Here is a 20,045-nt window from a genome sequence, read left to right as displayed (position 1 = left end):
AGAGGAGAAGTTGACGACAAAGAATGAGATGGCTGGATGGCATCACCGACTCGATGGACATGAGTGTGAGTGAACTCCAGGAGTTGGTGTTGGACAGGGAGGCCTGGCGTGCTGTGATTCATGGGGTCGCAAAGAGTCGGACACGACTGAGCGACTGAACTGAACTGCACTGCACTGAACCATTCCAGTACTCTTGCCTAGAGAATTCCATGGACAGAGGCGCCTGGCATGCTGTAGTCCGTGGGGTTGCAGAGTCGGACATGATTTAACGACTAAGATTGTCACTTTTTTCTTTATCTACATGCTTATTAGTATTTGATTTGCTTAGTATATCAATTGTAGCTTGTCAATTATGATTATCTACAGAGAGAAATATTAAAATCTCCCATTGTTAAGGGGCTTCCCTTGTGACTCAGCTGGTAAAGAATCCGCCTGCAATGTGGGAGACCTGGGTTCGATCCCTTCTTCTGGGAAGATCCCCTGGATAGGGGGAAAGGCTATCCACTCCATTATTCTTGCCTGGAGAATTCCATGGACTGTATAGTCCATGGGGTCACAAAGAATAAGACTCAACTAAGCCACTTTCTCTTTGTTAAGATGAAGTTTTGTATTTGTTCTTTCAGGTAAGTCAATGTTTGATTTAGGTATTTTGAAGTTAAATATGAATTTCCTACAGATTCATTCTTTTTTTTTTTTTTTCAAAATAATGCCATTGATATTATAAACCATAAGCTCCCCATCAAAAGACAGGAACTGCTTTTGTTAATTCATATATATATATATATAACTGTATCACTTTGCTATACACCTGAAACAAACACAACACTGTAAATAAAATATAGCATAATATAAAATAAAAATAAGTAACAGATCTTTGCGGCTTTACACTGAGTTAGAGTTCCTACCAGAGGGATAACAGCACCACAGCCACATTGAAACTTCATGAAGGAGACACACGAATGAATGGGTTACAAGAATTACAGGAATGGGAGCTGCTCGTTTCCCAGAAACTACAGCTCACAGAAAACCAACAAAGGCACAAGATACAGACCATTCACTTATGAATGTGTAAAATTCAAGAAAGTCCACATCACTCCTAAAACATGTCGAAAGTGCCTCAGAATTCACACAATACCAACTTTCTCATGGTTCTGGTTAAATTACATATACCAATTTCTAACAAATGGCAAAATCTGTAACTCTGTTCAAAGTTTTAAAAGATTACTTAAGAATAGTTTCTTGTATTTCGATGCCACCTTTATAGTTCTGGTTTCTCATTTCTTAATTAGTAAATTCAGCGTGCAGGTTCTATCCCAGGCTAATTTATACACTTCTGGAAGGAACGGCCTCTTAAATCCACAGAGTGTTGAAGTGGGGAGCCCCCACCCACGTCAGATTCACTTCACATATGATAATATACATGTTTCAATCCATTCTCCCAAATTATCCCACCCTCGCCCTCTCCCACAGAGTCCAAAAGACTGCTCCACACATCCAAATCTCTGCTGTTGTCTCGTATATGCTCTTGCTGTATTCCATATATATGTGTTAATATACTGTATTGATGTTTTTGTTTCTGGCTTACTTCACTTTGTATAATAGGCTCCACTTTCGTCCACTCATTAGAACTAATTCAAATGTATTCTTTTTAATCACTGAGTAGTACTCCATTGTGTAAATGTACCACAGCTTTCTTATCCATTAGTCTGCGGATGGACCTCTAGGTTGCTTCCATGTCCTGGCTATTATAAACAGTGCTGAGATGAACATTGGGGTACATGTGTCTCTTTCAATTCTGGTTTCCTTGGTGTGTATGCCCAGGAATGCAATTGCTGGGTCATATGGCAGTTCTATTTCCAGTTTTTTAGGGAATCTCCACACTGTTCTCCATAGTGGCTGTACTAGTTTGCATTCCCACCAACAGTGTAAGAGGGTTCCCTTTTCTCCACACCCTCTCCAGCATTTATTGCTTGTAGACTTTTGGATATCAGCCATTCTGACTGGCGTGAAATGGTACCTCATTGTGGTTTTAATTTGCATTTCTCTAATTATGAGTGTTGAGCTTCAAGCCAACCTTTTCACTCTCCTCTTTCACTTTCATCAAGAGGTTTTTGAGTTCCTCTTCACTTTCTGCCATCAGGGTGGTGTCATCTGCATATCTGAGGTTATTGAGATTTCTCCCAGCAATCTTGATTCCAGCTTGTGCTTCTTCCAGCCCAGCGTTCCTCATGATGTACTCTGCATAGAAGTTAAAAAAGCAGGGTGACAATATACAACCTTGATGTACTCCTTTTCCTATCTGGAACCAGTCTGTTGTTCCGTGTACAGTTCTGACTGTTGTTTCCTGACCTGCATACAGGTTCCTCAAGAGGCAGGTCAGGTGGTCTGGGATTCCCATCTCTTTTAGAATGTTCCAAGTTTATTGTGATCCACACAGTCAAAGGCTTTGGCATAGTCAATGAAGCAGAAATAGATGTGTTTCTGGAACTCTCTTGCTTTCTCCATGATCCAGCGGATGTTGGCAATTTTATCTCTGGTTCCTCTGCCTTTTCTAAAACCTGCTTGAACTTCTGGAAGTTCACGATTCACATATTGCTGAAGCCTGGCTTGGAGAATTTTGAGCATGACTTTACTAGCGTGTGAGATGAGTGCAATTGTGCGGTAGTTTGAGTATTCTTTGGCATTCCCTTTCTTTGGGATTGGAATGAAGACTGACCTTTTCCAGTCCTGTGGCCACTGCTGAGTTTTCCAAATCTGCTGGCATATTGAGTGCAGCACTTTCACAGCATCATCTTTCAAGATTTGAAATAGCTCAACTGGAATTCCATCACCACCACTAGCCTTCTTCGTCTAAGGCCCACTAGACCTCACATTCCAAGATGTCTGGCTCTATGTCAGTGATCACGTTATCGTGACTATCTTGGTCATGAAGATCTTTTTTGTACATGGAAAAACAGTGGAAACAGTGTCAGACTTTATTTTTTTGGGCTCCAAAATCACTGCAGATGCTGATTTCAGCCATGAAATTAAAAGACGCTTACTCCTTGGAAGGAAAGTTATGACCAACCTTGATAATATATTAAAGAGCAGAGACATTACTTTGCCAACAAAGATCCGTCTAGTCAAGGCTATGGTTTTTCCCGTGGTCATGTATGGATGTGAGAGTTGGACTGTGAAGAAAGCTGATCACTGAAGAATTGATGCTTTTGAACTGTGGTGTTGGAGAAGACTCTTGAGAGTCCCTTGTACCTCAAGGAGATCCAACCAGTCCATTCTAAGGGAGATCGATCCTGGGTGTTCATTGGAAGGACTGATGCTAAAGCTGAAACTCCAATACTTTGCCCACCTCATGGGATGAGTTGACTCACTGGAAAAGACTCTGATGCTGGGAAAGGTTGGGGGAGGGAGGAGAAGGGGACGACCGAGAATGAGATGGCTGGATGGCATCACTGACTCTGTGGACATGAGTTTGAGTGAACTCCGGGAGTTGGTGATGGACAGGGAGGCCTGGCGTGCTGTGGTTCATGGGGTCGCGGAGAGTCGGACACGACTGAGCGACTGAACTGAACTGAACTGAATTATGAGTGATGTTGAGCATCTTTTCATGTGTTTGTTAGTCATCTTTATGTCTTCTTTGGAGAAATGTCTGTTTACTTCTTTAGCCCATTTTTTGATTGGGTCATTTATTTTTCTGAAATTGAGCTGCAGGAGTTGCTAGTATATTTTGGAGATTAATCCTTTATCAGTTGCTTCGTTTGCTATTATTTTCTCCCATTCTGAAGACTGTCTTTTCACCCTGCTTATAGTTTCCTTTGCTGTGCAGAAGCTTTTGATTTTAATTAGGTCCCATTTGTTTATTTTTGCTTTTGTTTCCATATTCTGGGAGGTGGGTCATGGAGGATCCTGCTGTGATTTATGTCGGAGAGTGTTTTGCCTATGTTCTCCTCTAGGAGTTTTATAGTTTCTGGTCTTACATTTAGATCTTTAATCCATTTTGAGTTTATTTTTGTGTATGGTGTTAGGAAGTGATCTAGTTTCATTCTTTTACAAGTGGCTGACCAGTTTTCCCAGCACCACTTGTTGAAGAGACTGTCTTTTCTGCATTTTATATTCTTGCCTCCTTTGTCAAAGATAAGGTGTCCATAGGTGCGTGGGTTTATCTCTCGGCTTTCTATTTTTTTCAGTTGATCTGTATTTCTGTCTTTATGCCAGTACCATACTGTCTTGATGACTGTGGCTTTGTAGTAGAGCCTGAAGTCCGGCAGGTTGATTCCCCGAGTTCTATTCTTCTTTCTCAGGATTGCTTTGGCTATGCAAGGCTTTTTGTATTTCCATACAAATTGTGAAATTATTTGTTCTAGCTCTATTAAAAACACCGTTGGTAACTTGATAGGGATTGCATTGAACTTATAAATTACTTTAGGTAATATATTCATTTTCACAATATTTATTCTTCCAATCCATGAACATGGTATGTTTCTCCATCTTTAGTGTCCTCTCTGATTTCTTTCACCAATGTTTTATAGTTTTCTATATATAGGTCTTTTGTTTCTTTAGGTAGATATATTGCTAAGTATTTTATTCTTTTCGTTGCAACTGTGAATGGAATTGTTTCCTTAATTTCTCTTTCTATTTTCTCATTATTAATGAATAGGAATGCAAGGGATTTCTGTGTGTTGATTTTATATCCTGAAACTTTACTGTAATCATTGATTAGCTCTAGTAGTTTTCTGGTAGAGTCTTTAGGGTTTTCTGTGTAGAGGATCATGTCATTAGCGAACAGTGAAAGCTTTACTTCTTCTTTTCCAATTTGGATTCCTTTTATGTCTTTTTCTGCTCTGATTGCTGTGGCCAAAACTTGCAGAACTATGTTGAATAGTAGTGGGGAGAGTGGGCACCCTTGTCTTGTTCCTGACTTTAGGGTAAATGCTTTCAGTTTTTCACTATTGAAGATAATGTTTGCTGTGGGTTTGTCATATATAGCTTTTATTATGTTGAGAAATGTTCCTTCTATTCCTGCCTTCTGGAGGGTTTTGATCATAAATGGATGTTGAATTTTGTCAAAAGCTTTCTCTGCATCTATTGAAATAATCATATGGTTTTTATTTTTCAATTTGTTAATGTGGTGTATTACATTGATTGATTTGTGGATATTGAAGAATCCTTGTGTTCCTGGGATAAAGCCCAGTTGGTCATGATATATGATCTTTTTAATGTGTTGTTGAATTCTGATTGTTAGAATCTTGTTAAGTATTTTTGCATCTATGTTCATCAGTGATATTGGCCTGTAGTTCTCTTTTTTTGTGGCATCTTTGTCAGGTTTTGGTATTAGGGTGATGGTGGCCTCATAGAATGAGTTAGGAAGTTTACCTTCCTCTGCAATTTTCTGGAAGAGTTTGAGTAGGATAGGTGTGAGCTCTTCTCTAAATTTTTGGTGGAATTCAGCTGTGAAGCCATCTGGATCTGGGCTTTTGTTTGCTGTAAGATTTCTAATTACAGTTTCAATTTCCATGCTTATGATGTGTCTGTAAGATTTTCTATATCTTCCTGGTTCAGTTTTGGAAAGTTATACTTATCTAAGAATTTGTCCATTTCTTGCAAGTTGTCCATTTTATTGGCATATAATTGCTGATAATAGTCTCTTATGATCCTTTGTATTTCTGTATTGTCTGTTGTGATCTCTCCCTTTTCATTTCTAATTTTATTGATTTGGTTCTTCTCCCTTTGTTTCTTGATGAGTCTGGCTAGTGGTTTGTCAATTTTATTTACCCACTCAAAGAACCAGCTTTTGGCTTTCTTGATTTTTGCTATGATCTCTTTTGTTTCTTTTGTATTTATTTCTGCTCTGATTTTTAAAATCTCTTTCCTTCTACTGACCCTAGGGTTCTTCATTTCTTCCTTTTCTAGTTGCTTTAGGTGTAGAGTTAGGTTATTTAGTTGACTTTTTTCTTGTTTCTTGAGGTGTGCCTGTATTGCTATGAACCTTCCCCTTAGCACTGCTTTTACAGTGTCCCACAGGTTTTGGGTTGTTGTGTTTTCATTTTTATTCATTTTTATGCATATTTTGATTTCTTCAATGATTTGTTCGTTATTCAGCAGCGTGTTGTTCAGTCTCCATATGTTGGAATTTTTGATAGTTTTTCTCCTGTAATTGAGATCCAGTCTTACTGCATTGTGGTCAGAAAAGATGCTTGGAATGATTTCAGTTTTTTTGAATTTACCAAGGCTAGATATGCCCCAGGATGTGATCTTACAAATTCATTCTTAAGCATCAAAACTTTCATCATCTTTAACACTAATACATTTGTAGCAAAACTTGTTTTTTTAAGTCTACTTGTCAGCTTTTAGAGGGTTAATGTTTACCTGGTTCATGCTTTTTCAGTCACAGACTATGAAACATTTCAATCCTTGTTTTTTAGGTATACCTCTTATAATCAGTATATGCATAGAGTTCTTTTAACTCAGTCTCATACTCTGATTCTCACTGTAGAGTTTAATCTTTTTTCGTTTATTATAGTTACTGATATACTAGACTTGGCATCATTACTATAATCTTTTATGTTGTTTTATTAGTCTGCTTTTACCTGTTTATATTTTCCTCCATCTTTTAAAAAAATTTTGCCCTCTTTTGGAATGATGAAGAATTTTCTACCCACTCATTCCTTTTTTTTTTTCTGTCTACTTAATTTGGGAATTATATATTTTTATAGAACTCCACTGCGTGGTTGTATCATAGTTTATTCAACCTGTCAACACTGATGGTGACTTCAACCAGTCACCCACTGATAGGTTGTTTTAGTCTTTTGCTTTTATACATAGTACTGCAATAAATAGCCTTTTACCATTTCTGTTTTTTTGTCAGAATGGTTTCTTGTCTTATGATAGCTGCCCTGGATCTTCAAATACATGTGCATAAATTATGAAGACTAAAACTAAACAGCATCTTTAACCTCCTCTTGAATAATACAAGGATTTAAAAAAAACTTTAGTAGCAACCAACATTCTTCTAAATTACATTTTATGTTGTTCAAAGATTTAATACACCACTGTTTTTGACCTATAAATCAAGTCTTATTAATATTATTTTGTTATTATTTATAAACATACATTAGATTTACCTACATATTCATCATTTTCTTTACCATTTTTCTTGTATAACAGGCCTCCAATTTGCTTCCATTCCATCTTAGAATTCATGAGTTTCCCTGAATTGAAAATTGATGTCCTTCTACAATACTGGAAAAATTTTCACCCACAGTTTTTAAAAATATGGCCTAATTGCCTGTCTCTCATTCTGACTCTCTGTTAAGACATGTTACACCCTATTAGTTTAGCCTTCCTATTTGCATCTCCTCTTCCAAATTTTGCTTCCTTTTCCTCACTAAGCTGCATTCTGGAAAGTGTCTTTGACCTATTTTCAAGTTCACTAAATTTCTCTTTAGCCATATCTAATCTGCTGGTTAATCCTCCATTGAGTTTTCCTTTCATTTATTGCTTTTTAATTTTGAGTGTTCTTTTAAAAAACAAACAAAAAAAACTTCATAGTCATTTTGTGTGATCTGTTGTTAACTTGTATTTTCAAGTTTTGTTTGAGTTTTTTTTTTCTTCTGTTTCTTTTTGCAGCTGGTCTTCACACATATCACCTTATTTCTTGTAGATTTTGTGATTTTTGCTATGAGCAGCTTATCTCCTTGAACCATTATATCTGGAAATTCTTTGAGTGCTGATGCTAATCCCATCAAAGAGGATTTACATTTCGTTTTCACAGTAGGTGAGGGTACTACCAACCTGGGACCACCTTAAATAAAATTATCTACTTATGATTTTTAATGGTTACAGAGCTTATTTGAATTTAGTAAGAAAACTTGTATAATATCTTAAAGTTATATATTTCCAAGGGAGTGTCTTTCATTTTGCAGCTCTGTCTGGAGAAGTAAGTTTCCTTGCTTTACCTTTTTGGATTTATTTATTAGGATAAATTTCTGGTTCACCCTAAAGGTTATAATCACAGGACTTTGGGGTTCCAATCTTATGCAGATTTCTCTCTAGGTGTGGTCACCAGGATTTTCATCTGGCCTCACATCTATGTGCTCATCAATGAAGAAGCTCAATCATTTTCAACAGAAAACTTCAAAATGAAATCTAGCTTTGTTTTAAGTCTCTGTGGATTTCTTATTTTGGTTCTGTCAGGCAAGTGTATACTCCTCGGTTTTTGTCTCGTCACAGCAAAGATTTGGAGTGACGGACGTTAAAGCCCCCTCGGCGTGTCACAGCTCTCTAGTCTTAGACCGTGTTATAGCTCTCAGGTCTCGAACAGACCATGTAATAGCTCTTAGACAAATCAATGTTACAGCTCAGTGTTACAGATCTATTTTATTTAGAAGATAGCAGGAAAATCCGTCTTCGAGGCATGAGGGCACGTCGATCCAAAGACGCGAAGAGAAGAGCACCCCAGTGTGCGGGAGAGAGAAAGAGAGACACAGCGCTTTGGCTCCTCTTTTTATATGATTTTTTCTTCCCCCTGGGCCTGCCCTATGCAAATTGGGTTTAGTCAGGAGTGCTGTTCTACCTGAAGTTCTCACTCCGGTCCTCGGACCTTCCTTTGACCTTCCTCTGTTTTCACGGGCTTTTCCCTTCCTTGTCTTTTAGCCACCGTCATTTTGGACTCCTTTTCCCTATTCTAACTACCTAACAGTTCCATCCATCAATACATTTAAAAGGGAAAATGTAATATTTATTCAGCAATGTAGTCATTTCAATCAGAAGGATTGGACAAAGTGCCCAAACTGCCTGATTGCCAGAAACATGTTTGTTTTTGGTTTTGAAAGAAACTCTTTGATGACTCTTGGGCTAAAGACAAATAACCCTAGGGTGACCCATAGAAAACTACTCACAGTCCACCTCTCCTCCGTGACATGTCCCTTAGATGAAAGTCAGAACAATGAATTACCAATTTATAATAAATTACTAACGGTGGCATTCCTGCATGTTACCGGGCACTGATGAAGGGTACGTTTTTCTAGTGCTTCTCTTGAGCAGAGTGGATTGCTTTTGCATGAAGGTTAAGGAAAGCTAATAAAACTCCTCCACCTCTAAGATGAACTTTTCAGGACCATTTCAAAATGTCCAAAAAAGAATGATGTCCAGGTTTATAACGAGTCTTTAAAGCAATAGCTTAGCTGCCAAAAATAGCTCAGAGCATTTTGAATCCTAGTTTCTCTCTCTCCTGGGACTCTGTGTTGTAGCTGTTCGCAACTTGAAGACCATGATTTAGTCATTCCCCCAGTATTGTGAAAACTAAAATGGACTGAACTCATATGAAATGCAGATGTCACTGCACTTTAATTACACTTGCCCCTGTGGTTTCTATTGGGAAGCACAAGCCCACAGATGAAGATTAGAAAGATCTGGGCAGCAGCAACAATGAAATACTGTGACCTGAGATTGAAATGAGTTTTAAAACACACACACAAAAAGGGGGAAACATGATCAGAACAAACTTGGCTGACATCAGTTTTTCTTTTCTCCCCTTGAAGAATCTTGCTTCAGACCCCATGGGGTCTGAATTGTGTTCCTCACAATTGCAGATGGAGGAAGGAAGGGTTGTGTTAATTACTCCACAGACAATGTGTCCTTCGAGAAACTAGAAGAAGCTGGTGAGTATTTCTAAAGACTTCTTAGAGGCATAAAGCTAGCTCCAATTCATGGAAAATGTCATTTGCTCTAGAGGCAAGGCTGCATCTCTGTTTTGGGGAAACACGGCTTATTTAAATGAGATACCCAAAATGAGATTTTATCCAACTCACCGTTGATACTAACATCCACCTACAGACTACAGCTCACATTGCATGATTGTCAGAGATCATTGCTGAGCCCCCCCCAACACACACAAGAAAACCAACAAATACCCAAAATAAAATCCACACAAACTGTTAGAAATAACTTGAGGAGGCCACTACAGCACTACTTTACCCTGAGACCTTCCAGACTGTAGTGGTTCAAATTTTGTGACACCTTGAACTAATTTTTTCTCATCAGTTTGCTCCTCTACATAATGGTACCTAAACATCACATGAGGTCTTGGAGCTGAACACATGCAAAGATAAAGCCTGAACAAATGCTGGTTGAGATAAAGCATGTATATTTGTAAAATCATGGCTAAGTGAATTTTAGAAATGGAATGTAGAATGCAGAACAGCAAAAATTCCATGCCCAGAATTAATAGACCCTAAGTGTACTACTTTTTTACTCTTGATCCCACTGATAGCTCCTTTTCAAGTTACAATGTCCACACATCATTGTGATAAAAGAGTGGGAGGAAAACAGCTTGAATCTCTTTGCTCTGTTGGAGTAAGGGATCCTGGGATGGGCTGTGGGTTTAAGGGAGGCACAGGCCCTCAAACCAGAAACTCACATTTATCAGACAGCCCTCTCCTTTAGAGATTCCTTTATTCAGATGTTAGTGTTTTGGAGGGGTATTAGTTAACAGGGATGGTGATGGGGAGAGGTTGCCCCTGGAGTAAACCTGACTAACTTTGCCCCGAAATCCCAAACTAGTCTGTTTAAGCACTGTGCCACCTTCTCAGAGTCAGGGGACCCTATCCTATGACTTCAGCACCTGGTCATTGGTAAGTGGACTGTGGTGGTTGCCTTTCCCAGAGCCAGTTATGGACTGGCCTGTAACCTAATAGGTCAGGTGTCTCAGACAATTCAATGCATCTGGGTGATGGGAACTAGCTGAACCAATCGTACCTTCTTTCAGGGCTTCCAAACATGAGACAGATATTAGAAGAGCCCATTTACAAGCAGCAGCAGGAGCAGTAGAAACAATGATGCAGAAGAGGTGAGTCATAACTTCTTCTGTGAGGAAAAAGGAACCATGGAGGCCTTGGTTGTCCCCAGGGCCACTAGCCGACTGTAAAAGCCACTGCTGATCTGGAATGCTGCCTCAATCTTGAACATTTGAAATTACTTCTGCTGCTGCTCTTGCTAAGTCACTTCAGTCGTGTCCGACTCAGTGCGACCGATAGATGGCAGACCACCAGGCTCCCCTGTCCCTGGGATTCTCCAGGCAAAAACACTGGAGTGGGTTGCGATTTCCTTCTCCAATACATGAAAGTGAAAAGTGAAAGTGAAGTCGCTCAGTCGTGTCCGACCCTCAGCTACCCCATGGACTGCAGCTTTCCAGGCTCCTCCGTCCATGGGATTTTCTAGGCGAGAGTACTGGAGTGGGGTGCCATTGCCTTCTCCGTGAAATTACTTCTACTCCATTGTTATTTTTAATAGAGTTGTTTCTTCAAGAAAATTGCTCCCTGATCTTGTCTCTCCCTTGCTCTCAGACTATGTACATGTTTCAACACATTTGGTCATGATAGTCTACTTTTCCTAACCATGTTGTTACTCTACTGTGAAAAATGGAAAATTTGAGTATGTAGGTTGTATGGTCTTACAATGTAAATTACTGAGACTTGCAATGTAACAGTTTATCAATCCTTGAAGATATTTTTATTTAATATCTTCTTATGGAGTTCTTGTCTGCAAATCTTAAGCTGAAAAGTCACTAGAAATCTGCTTAGAAATGAATTAAAAATCACATGGCTTCTTATTTTTTTGGTATGTGCACTAAGAATTGTTGTCAAATTGTCCATAAAATCTGTGTACTGATCCTCAAAACAATTGATAAAATCTTGAATGTGAAAGGAAAAAAAAAGTATCTGAATAGGCACCGCATGAAAGAAGACATACAGATGGCAAATAAACTCATGAAATGATTCTCAACACCGTTTGTTACTAGGGTACTGCAAATTAAAAAACGATGAGATACGACTTCACACCTATTACGAGGACTGAAAATCCAGAAAATTGACAACACTGGCAAGGTTGCAGAGAAATTGTCACCCATTGCTGATGGGAAGACAAAATGGTACAACCTTTAGATGACAGCTTCATAGTTTCCTATAAAACTAAACATAATTTTACCATATAATTTAGCAATCTCACTCCCAACTGAGCTGAAATTTTATGTCACACAAAAACCTGTACCTGAATGTTTACAGCATCTTTATCTATAATTGTTAAAAACTAGAAGCAACCAAGATGTCTTTCAAGACAGATGTATGAATAAACTGTTACACCGTAAAGTGGAATATTATTCAAAGATAAAAAGAAATGAGTTATCAAGCCCATGAGAAGACAGAGGAGACAAATTCACATCATTAACTGAAAGAAGCCAATCTGAAAAGCCTAGGTACTGCATGATTCAAACTATAGGACATCTGGAAAAGGCAAAGCTGCGGAGACAGTAAATTGTCAGGGGTATAGGGTAGTAATTATATCAAATGCCCCACACTAAAGTCAGAGGTTGATACTGGGGCAACTGTGGGGTTCTCTTTCATATACTGTAAGCAATTTTGTGGATGTCAATGCGAATGACTGTTGGTCACAGACATGAGAAGGGTTTTTTTCCCAGTGGGAGTATAATTGATTTCCTTTTCACCACAAAAGAAGCCAATTTTGCATCTATGAAACAAATTCATGTTAATACTCTATATGTTACCTCTCTATATATCTGCTCTTGGACTTTTTCTTTTAATCAGCTGAAACCAATTTATGTTTCTCTGGTAGTAAGCAAAATTAGCTCTCTGATATTTGTTCACTTTATATTAATATGAAGTCATTTAATATTTTAAAATGAACCAATTAACAATTCTGTAATAATTTGATATACAAACAATTGGCTTAATATAACTAAAACATAAAGTTTGCTCATGAGAGCCTTTGTATGTTAAGCTTCAGGGCTTGGATGTCATTACGTATGTGATAAAAAAAAAATTATTAACAAGTTGGAATCCAGGCAATGACAGGACATACTCTGTGTCATCTTCATGGAGATGAGCCTGATGGGACCAGACTGGAAGCAGGAGAGCTGGGTAAAAAAATACCATCAGAGTTCAAGTGAGAGATGACAGGGGCTAAATTCAAGCTGTTGTGTATATGGGGTGAGGATTGTTTAGCAGGATTTGATAACTGATAGGGAAACAGTGTCAGACTTTATTTTTTGGGGCTCCAAAATCACTGCAGATGATGATTGCAGCCATGAAATTAAAAAACGCTTACTCCTTGGAAGGAAAGTTATTACCAACCTAGATAACATATTAAAAAGCAGAGACATTACTTTGCCAACAAAGGTACGTCTAGTCAAGGCTATGGTTTTTCCTGTGGTCATGTATGGATGTGAGAGTTGGACTGTGAAGAAAGCTGATCGCCGAAGAATTCATGCTTTTGAACTGTGGTGTTGGAGAAGACTCTTCAGAGTCCCTTGGACTGCAAGGAGGTCCAACCAGTCCATCCAAAAGAAGATCAGTCCTGGGTGTTCATTGGAAGGCCTGATGTTGAAGCTGAAACTGCAATACTTTGACCACCTCATGCGAAGAGTTGACTCACTAGAAAAGACCCTGATGCTGGGAGTGATTGGGGGCAGGAGGAGAAGGGGACAACAGAGAATGAGATGGCTGGATGGCATCAACGACTCTGTGGACATGAGTTTGAGTGAACTCTGGGAGTTGGTGATGGACAAGGAGGCCTGGCGTGCTGTGACTCATGGGGTCGTGGAGAGTTGGACACGACTGAGTGACTGAACTGAACTGAACTGAGTGGGCTTCCCTGATAGCTCAGAGAGTAAAGACTCCATCTACAATGCAGGAGACCTGAGTTCAATTCCTGGGTTGGGAAGTTCCCCTGGAGGAGGGCATGGCAACCCACTCCAGTATTCTTGCCTGGAGACTCCCCATGGACAGAGGAGCCTGGGGGGCTACACTCCCTGGGGTCACAAAGAGTCAGACCTGACTGAGAGACTAACACAACCAGGACGTGCAGAGTGAGGAAGACAGGAACGGTCCAGTGAGCATCAAGTTCCCGAGCTCTGTGAGCAGGTGGACTTGACATTGGAGATGCAGCAGGAGCAGTGTCTTGGGGCAAGGCAGGTGATGAGTCCCATTTCACACAGGCCTCAGGTGACGTAGTTTGGGACCCCCAGCTGGAGAGGTCCAGAAGGCAGCTGTGGACAATGGTCTAAAGCTCGAGGGAGAGGTCAGAGCTGGAATCACATGAGACCAAGTGAATGGGTACAACAGCCCAGGGAGAACAAAGATGCTGGGCCAAGCCACCTCCCATTAAACACTAACACTTAAGAAGCAGGTGGAGAAAAAGCTAGCTATGAAGGAAACCAAGAAGGGACAGTCAAAAAAGTAAGTAGGAGGAGGCAAGTAGGAGAGGATTTCCATAAGAATGGAGGGATCAGGAATGTCTAATGCTGCAGATAAATGAAACAATTAAAAGAATAAACACATGCAGGCATTCCCACAGCTTTGGACAATATAGGGGCCACCGAGGGACCAGTTCTGTGAATGAGAGGTGAGGATTTGTAGGGTCAAATTTGCAGGTCTTTGGAGGAAGCTTTAATTTGAGAACAAGAAACCAGTGAAAATGTGACTGAAGGTGCAGCCAGAGGAGAATTTATGGGTGGAGAACCCACTGGAAATAGGTAAGAGAATCCAGGACTCAAGAAAAAGAAAGGTCTTAGGACACATGTGCTCTGACCTGAAAGAGAGGATGGGCACAGATGAACCCAGCCTGTCCATCAGGAAGTGGGGCAAAGAGGAAAGTTAGACACAATCGCCTCAACTTTCTGGATGAAGTCAGGGGCAGGATGGGGCAGAGTTTGAATGTGAAAGGTAGAGCTCCTCAGGGAGCTTAAGGAGAGGGGACAGTTGGAGCTGTCACAGAAGGACGCTGAGGAGGATGGATTGAGCATCAATAAAGGGGCTCACTGAGCATTCGCTGTGCAGTGGATGCAGAGCCTGACTGCAAAGCGGAGGGACACAGATGACTCACAAGGGTTCACTGTCCAGGGTTGAGGCTTACTTGAGCAGGAGCAGCTGGAAACCATCAGGGCCAAAAAGAACTGGAATTTAGAGGGAGGCTGGAAAGGAAAGTTAAACTGCGGGGCCTTTGGGGTGAAGACTGGAGGCATCTGCCCTCTGTGATAAGTACTTCAGAGGACAAGACTCCCTCAGAGTGTGAGTTTGTTTTATGAAAGAGTAGAAAGAGCACTCAGAAAAGGCGATGGCAACCCACTCCAGTACTCCTGCCTGGAAAATCCCAGGATGAAGGAGCCTGGTAAGCTGCAGTCCATGGGGTCGCTAAGAGTCGGGCACGACTGAGCGACTTCACTTCACTTTTCACTTTCGTGCATTGGAGAAGGAAATGGCAACCTACTCCAGTGTTCTTGCCTGGAGAATCCCAGGGACGGGGGAGCCTGGTGGGCTTCCGTCTGTGGGGTTGCACAGAGTCAGACACGACTGAGCGACTTAGCAGCAGCAGCAGAAAGAGCACTAGACAGAGTCAGGAGGGCAGGGGCCTCCAGTGTAACTTTGGGAAAATCCCGTAAACTCTATCTCAGCTGTGTCCTCTATCTCATGAGGACACTGGACTAGATAGCACCCACCCAATGTTTCTCTGTGCTAGTTGTTCAGTCATGTTCAGCTCTTTGCGACCCTGTGGACTGTAGCCCTCCAGGCTCCTCTGTCAATGGGGATTCTCCACGCAAGAATACTGGAGTGGGTTGCCATGCCCTCATCCAGGGCATCTTCCCAACTCAGGGATTGAACCCAGGTCTCCCACGGTGCAGGCAGATATTTTTACTGTCTGAGCCACCAAGGAAGCCCAAGAACACTGGAGTGGGTAACTGATCGCTTCTCCAGGGGATCTTCCCAAATAGCAAATAGCAAGTAGCCTGGTGTTTGTGTTCCGCTGGGTATTTGGTGGTGAGTTTTCAGTATCTCAGGTCCTCTCTATGTTCTTTCTTACTGGAAAACTGCCAGGCTTCTGCCCAGTCCTTGGTTTTCCCAACAAGTCTTATCTCCAAGCACTCTTCTATCCAGTGCTGTCTCTAGCTTGGCTTCACTAACCAAGCAGTTGTTCATTCCATGGTTCCACTTCTGTTTCTAAAACCAGATCACCTTCATTGCCAGGGGAGGGGAGCAGAGCTTCCCCGTGCAACAGTTGCACCTTTGCAGTGACTAACTTGGGTCAGCCAGTTAGATGCCCTCTCACAGTGTGATCAACTTTGTTTTGATCACGAAACATAATAACTCCTATCAATCTCATCTGTTTTTCTTCCCCTTAAACATTTTAAATTTAAAAAGTTGTGGTTAAATATACAAAACATGAAATTTACCATTTAAGTGTACATTTCAGTGACATGAAGTGCAGTCACACTGTTGTGCAGCCGTCACCACCATTCATCCATAGAACCTTTTCATCTCGCCAAACTGAAGCTCTGTCCCCATTAAACACTCCTTTTTCCTCCTGCCTCCAGGCCCTGACCTTTCTACTTTCTGTCTCTGCGACTTTGTACCTCACATAGGTAGAATCACAGCATTTATTCTTTTGTGACTGGTTTGTTTCACTTAGCTTCACACCTTCAAGCTTTATCCACGTTGTCTCATGGGTCACGATTCCTTCATTCTTAAGGCTGAATAATATTTCATTGTGTGCTGCTGCTGCTGCTGCTGCTAAGTCACTTCAGTCGTGTCCGACTCTGTGTGACCCCATAGACGGAAGCCCACCAGGCTCCCCCGTCCCTGGGATTCTCCAGGCAAGAACACTGGAGTAGGTTGCCATTTCCTTCTCCAATGTGTGAAAGTGGAAAGTGAAAAGTGAAAGTCGCTCAGTCGTGTCCGACCCTTAGCGACCCCACGGACTGCAGCCTACCAGGCTCCTCCATCCATGGGATTTTCTAGGCAAGAGTACTGGAGTGGCTTGCCATTGCCTTCTCCGTTCATTGTGTGCATGCATCACATTTTGTTTATCTGTTCATCTGTTGATGGACATTTGGATAGCGTCTGCCTTTTGTGAATAATGCTATCATGATCCTTAAGCCTACTTTGCTTAAATTGAAAATGTAGGATAAAGGAAAGAGAAATACAGGAGTATATGTTGGTGTCAGTTGGACAAGAGCTGCTTACATCTCTGTGTAGCAGGAGGGCTTCTCAGGTCAGACCACATCAATGATTGGCTTGGAAAATCTGACTGCTTGGCTGAGGGACCACTTGCTGTATCCCCTCAGCCTTCTGGATTCTGAGAGGGTGGGTGGAAGGGCAGTCTGGCTGGCGCTCATCCTGCATCTGTAGGAATTTGCTTCTCTCTGCATTTGTAGAGGTTGTGCAGAAATAGCATAAAGCAGAAATAATCCCTGTGCTTTCTGGCACATCCTTTCCTGCCCACGGAAATGTTGTGTCCACAAAGGGGGTTTTGTGTATGGTGGGTGCTTAGAAAATTTGTGAAGTTATTGACTGAACAACCAATATATTCTCTGACCAGGGAAACTGACCCATGTGGAGGAGTCAATGCATGAATATACAAGGTTGATTCTGTACTGAACCCTCCTGACAGCCAGGAGGAGAAAAGGAAATACCTGATGGACAATTCAGCACTCAGGTGATCCCTCCCCCAATTATTGATACTTATTACTGCTATCAGCATTCTCTTTAGTGCCTTTTTGAGAATAAGATGTTATATGTATTTTCATTCCAAGTGTCTGAAGGGATCATAAGATGGCTTCCGTGAGAAGTGGTACTGAGGTGTCTTGTGATAAGCGTCTCCCTGCAGGAAAAGAAGGAACGAGCACTTACTGGGCGCTGTGTCCAGCATAGTGGGTGAGAAAGACCCGAAACGGGGGCAAGGCGCAATGAAAAGACAGACACGTATAATTTGGCAAGCGGGGAATCAGGGGGCCCTCCTGCTCTCCATGGCAGGAAGACAAAATGACTCCTTTCAGCCTGCACTTTTATTGGCAGAAGTCGTGTGAGATCATTAGGGAATAGCTATACTGGTGAGTTTGATCAGTGTACCATAAAGAGGGAGTCAAGTTAAGGCTCTGCTGTTGATAGGAACATCTTGTTTTGTTTCCATGCGGATGGATGCAGGGGCAGGCAGTGAAGCGGAGCAGAGAGCTTGTCCTGCCCCCAAGAATGTCGCTTCGGCATGCTTACAAGGAGAATCACAAGGGCACAGTTTGCCACACCCTCGAGTCATGGGGCAGGTTCTGGTCTCTGCTCTGCCAGGCTGCAACAACTGGGGTTCTGCAAGGTGAGAAGTACTGGCTTGGTTCATGGTGTTAACTTTTGTCACTGGGTACAATTCTGGGGGTTGGGTGTGAGCTACCCTTGAGGAAAACTGAGAACCAAAAGCAGATCTCTGAGAGACTGTGGAGCTGGGCTTTGCTCCCAAGGTCATCTCAGAGTAGGTGTGGGAAAAAAAGCCAGCTGGAGTGGCTGAGGGAGTGTGGAGCTTGATGCATTCGGCATATTCCGTAGCCTGGCCCCGGTGACTGATGGATGTATTGCAGAGCACATGCCTCTCCCTCCTCCTGATAGGCAGGTGTGAAGCCTTGGTTGGAAAGCCCTGGTAATAGGCAGTCAGAGGCTGTGGTTCCATAGGGCCCATGGGCAGCACCAGACTCCAAAGTTAGATGATGAATGTCATGAATTTGCATATGAACAAGGCCAAGGTCCTCACCATCTAGGTCAAAGGGATGTATTGGGACCAAAAACATTTTTAAAGCCCGAATCCTTTCTGTTGTCAGGTGGTGGAGTAGTATCACGAAAGATGGAGAAATGTCCTTCCCCCTGATTGTTCAGAGATTTTACCTCATTCTGAGGCTTAGGCATCTTATGATTCATAAATCCCTCCCACGAGTACCAAATTTATTCCATATAGTTTCAGATTTTTCTTGACCTCTAGGAATCAATCATATTAAATAGATCTGCCCCAATCCCATATTGATGGCTAAGAAATGGTAATAATTTCAGCCAATATTTACTATCCATCCACTTCTCTCCATCTCACCACTCCCAACCTAGTACCAGCTACAGTGCTCTCTGAACTATATCATGGCAGTGTCCTCTAACTAGAGTCACCATCCACTCTGGAAACGCACTTGGCTCCAAACTGATGACTGAATGATTTTCTAAAAATGAATACCTGACTGTGTCTCTCTCCTCTGAAAGCCCGTCATTGACTTTCCATTGCTCAAGAAGATAAAGACAAGTTCCTTGATGTGGCTGATGAAACCTGGCATGTTCTGGCCCCACCACCTGCTCCTGCCTCACTGCCCAACAGGTTCCTTATTCTTTGAGGCCCAACAAACTGGTCTTCTTTTATTCCTTTGCATTTGCCAAGTTCTCATCTGCCACAGGGACTTTGCACATGCGATATTTCCTGTTTGGAACCATCTTCCTCTTTTTATCTAGTTAATTCCTAGTGATCTTGTCTTAATGATCACTTGCTCAAGGAAGATTTTTCCGATGTCTATAACCAGATCAAATCTCCCCATTACAGATTTTCACAGAACCATGAGCATTTATACTTAGAAATAGTTGCAATTTTATATTTATTTGTATTTTTTTTTAATTGGTGTTTTTCTCCCTTCCAAAGTTGGCTCCATAAGGGCAGAAATTATATTGCTTTTGCTCATCACTATATCTCAATGCCTGCCATTCACTCAACAAATATTTACTGTGCACCTGTAATGTGCCAGGCACGATTCAAGTGCTAGAGACACTGGGATAAACAAAATAGACAAGGTCCCTCTCCCCATAGAGCCTACTTTTTAGCACATCTTAGTCTAAAAATACTTCAGTTCAGTTCAGTCTCTTGGTCGTGTCTGACTCTTTGTGACCCTGCGAACCGCAGCATGCCAGGCCTCCCTGTCCATCACCAACTGCCGGAGTCTACCCAAACCTGTATCTATTGAGTCGGTGATGCCATCCAACCACCTCATCCTCTGTCATCCGCTGCTCCTCCTGCCCTCAATATTTCCCAGCATCAGGGAAAAAAAGATTCAAGTGAATCAGCTCTTTGCATGAGGTGCCCAAACTATTGGAGTTTCAGCTTCAACATCACTCCTTCCAATGAACACCCAGGATTGATCTCCTTTTGGCTGGACTGGTTGGATCTCCTTGCAGTCCAAGGGACTCTCAAGA

Source organism: Moschus berezovskii, chromosome 12 (genome assembly GCF_049115385.1).
Source record: "Moschus berezovskii isolate FMDL1 chromosome 12, NW_MosBer_1.0, whole genome shotgun sequence".
NCBI classification, from domain to species: Eukaryota; Metazoa; Chordata; class Mammalia; order Artiodactyla; family Moschidae; genus Moschus; species Moschus berezovskii.
This window is presented reverse-complemented; position numbering follows the sequence as displayed.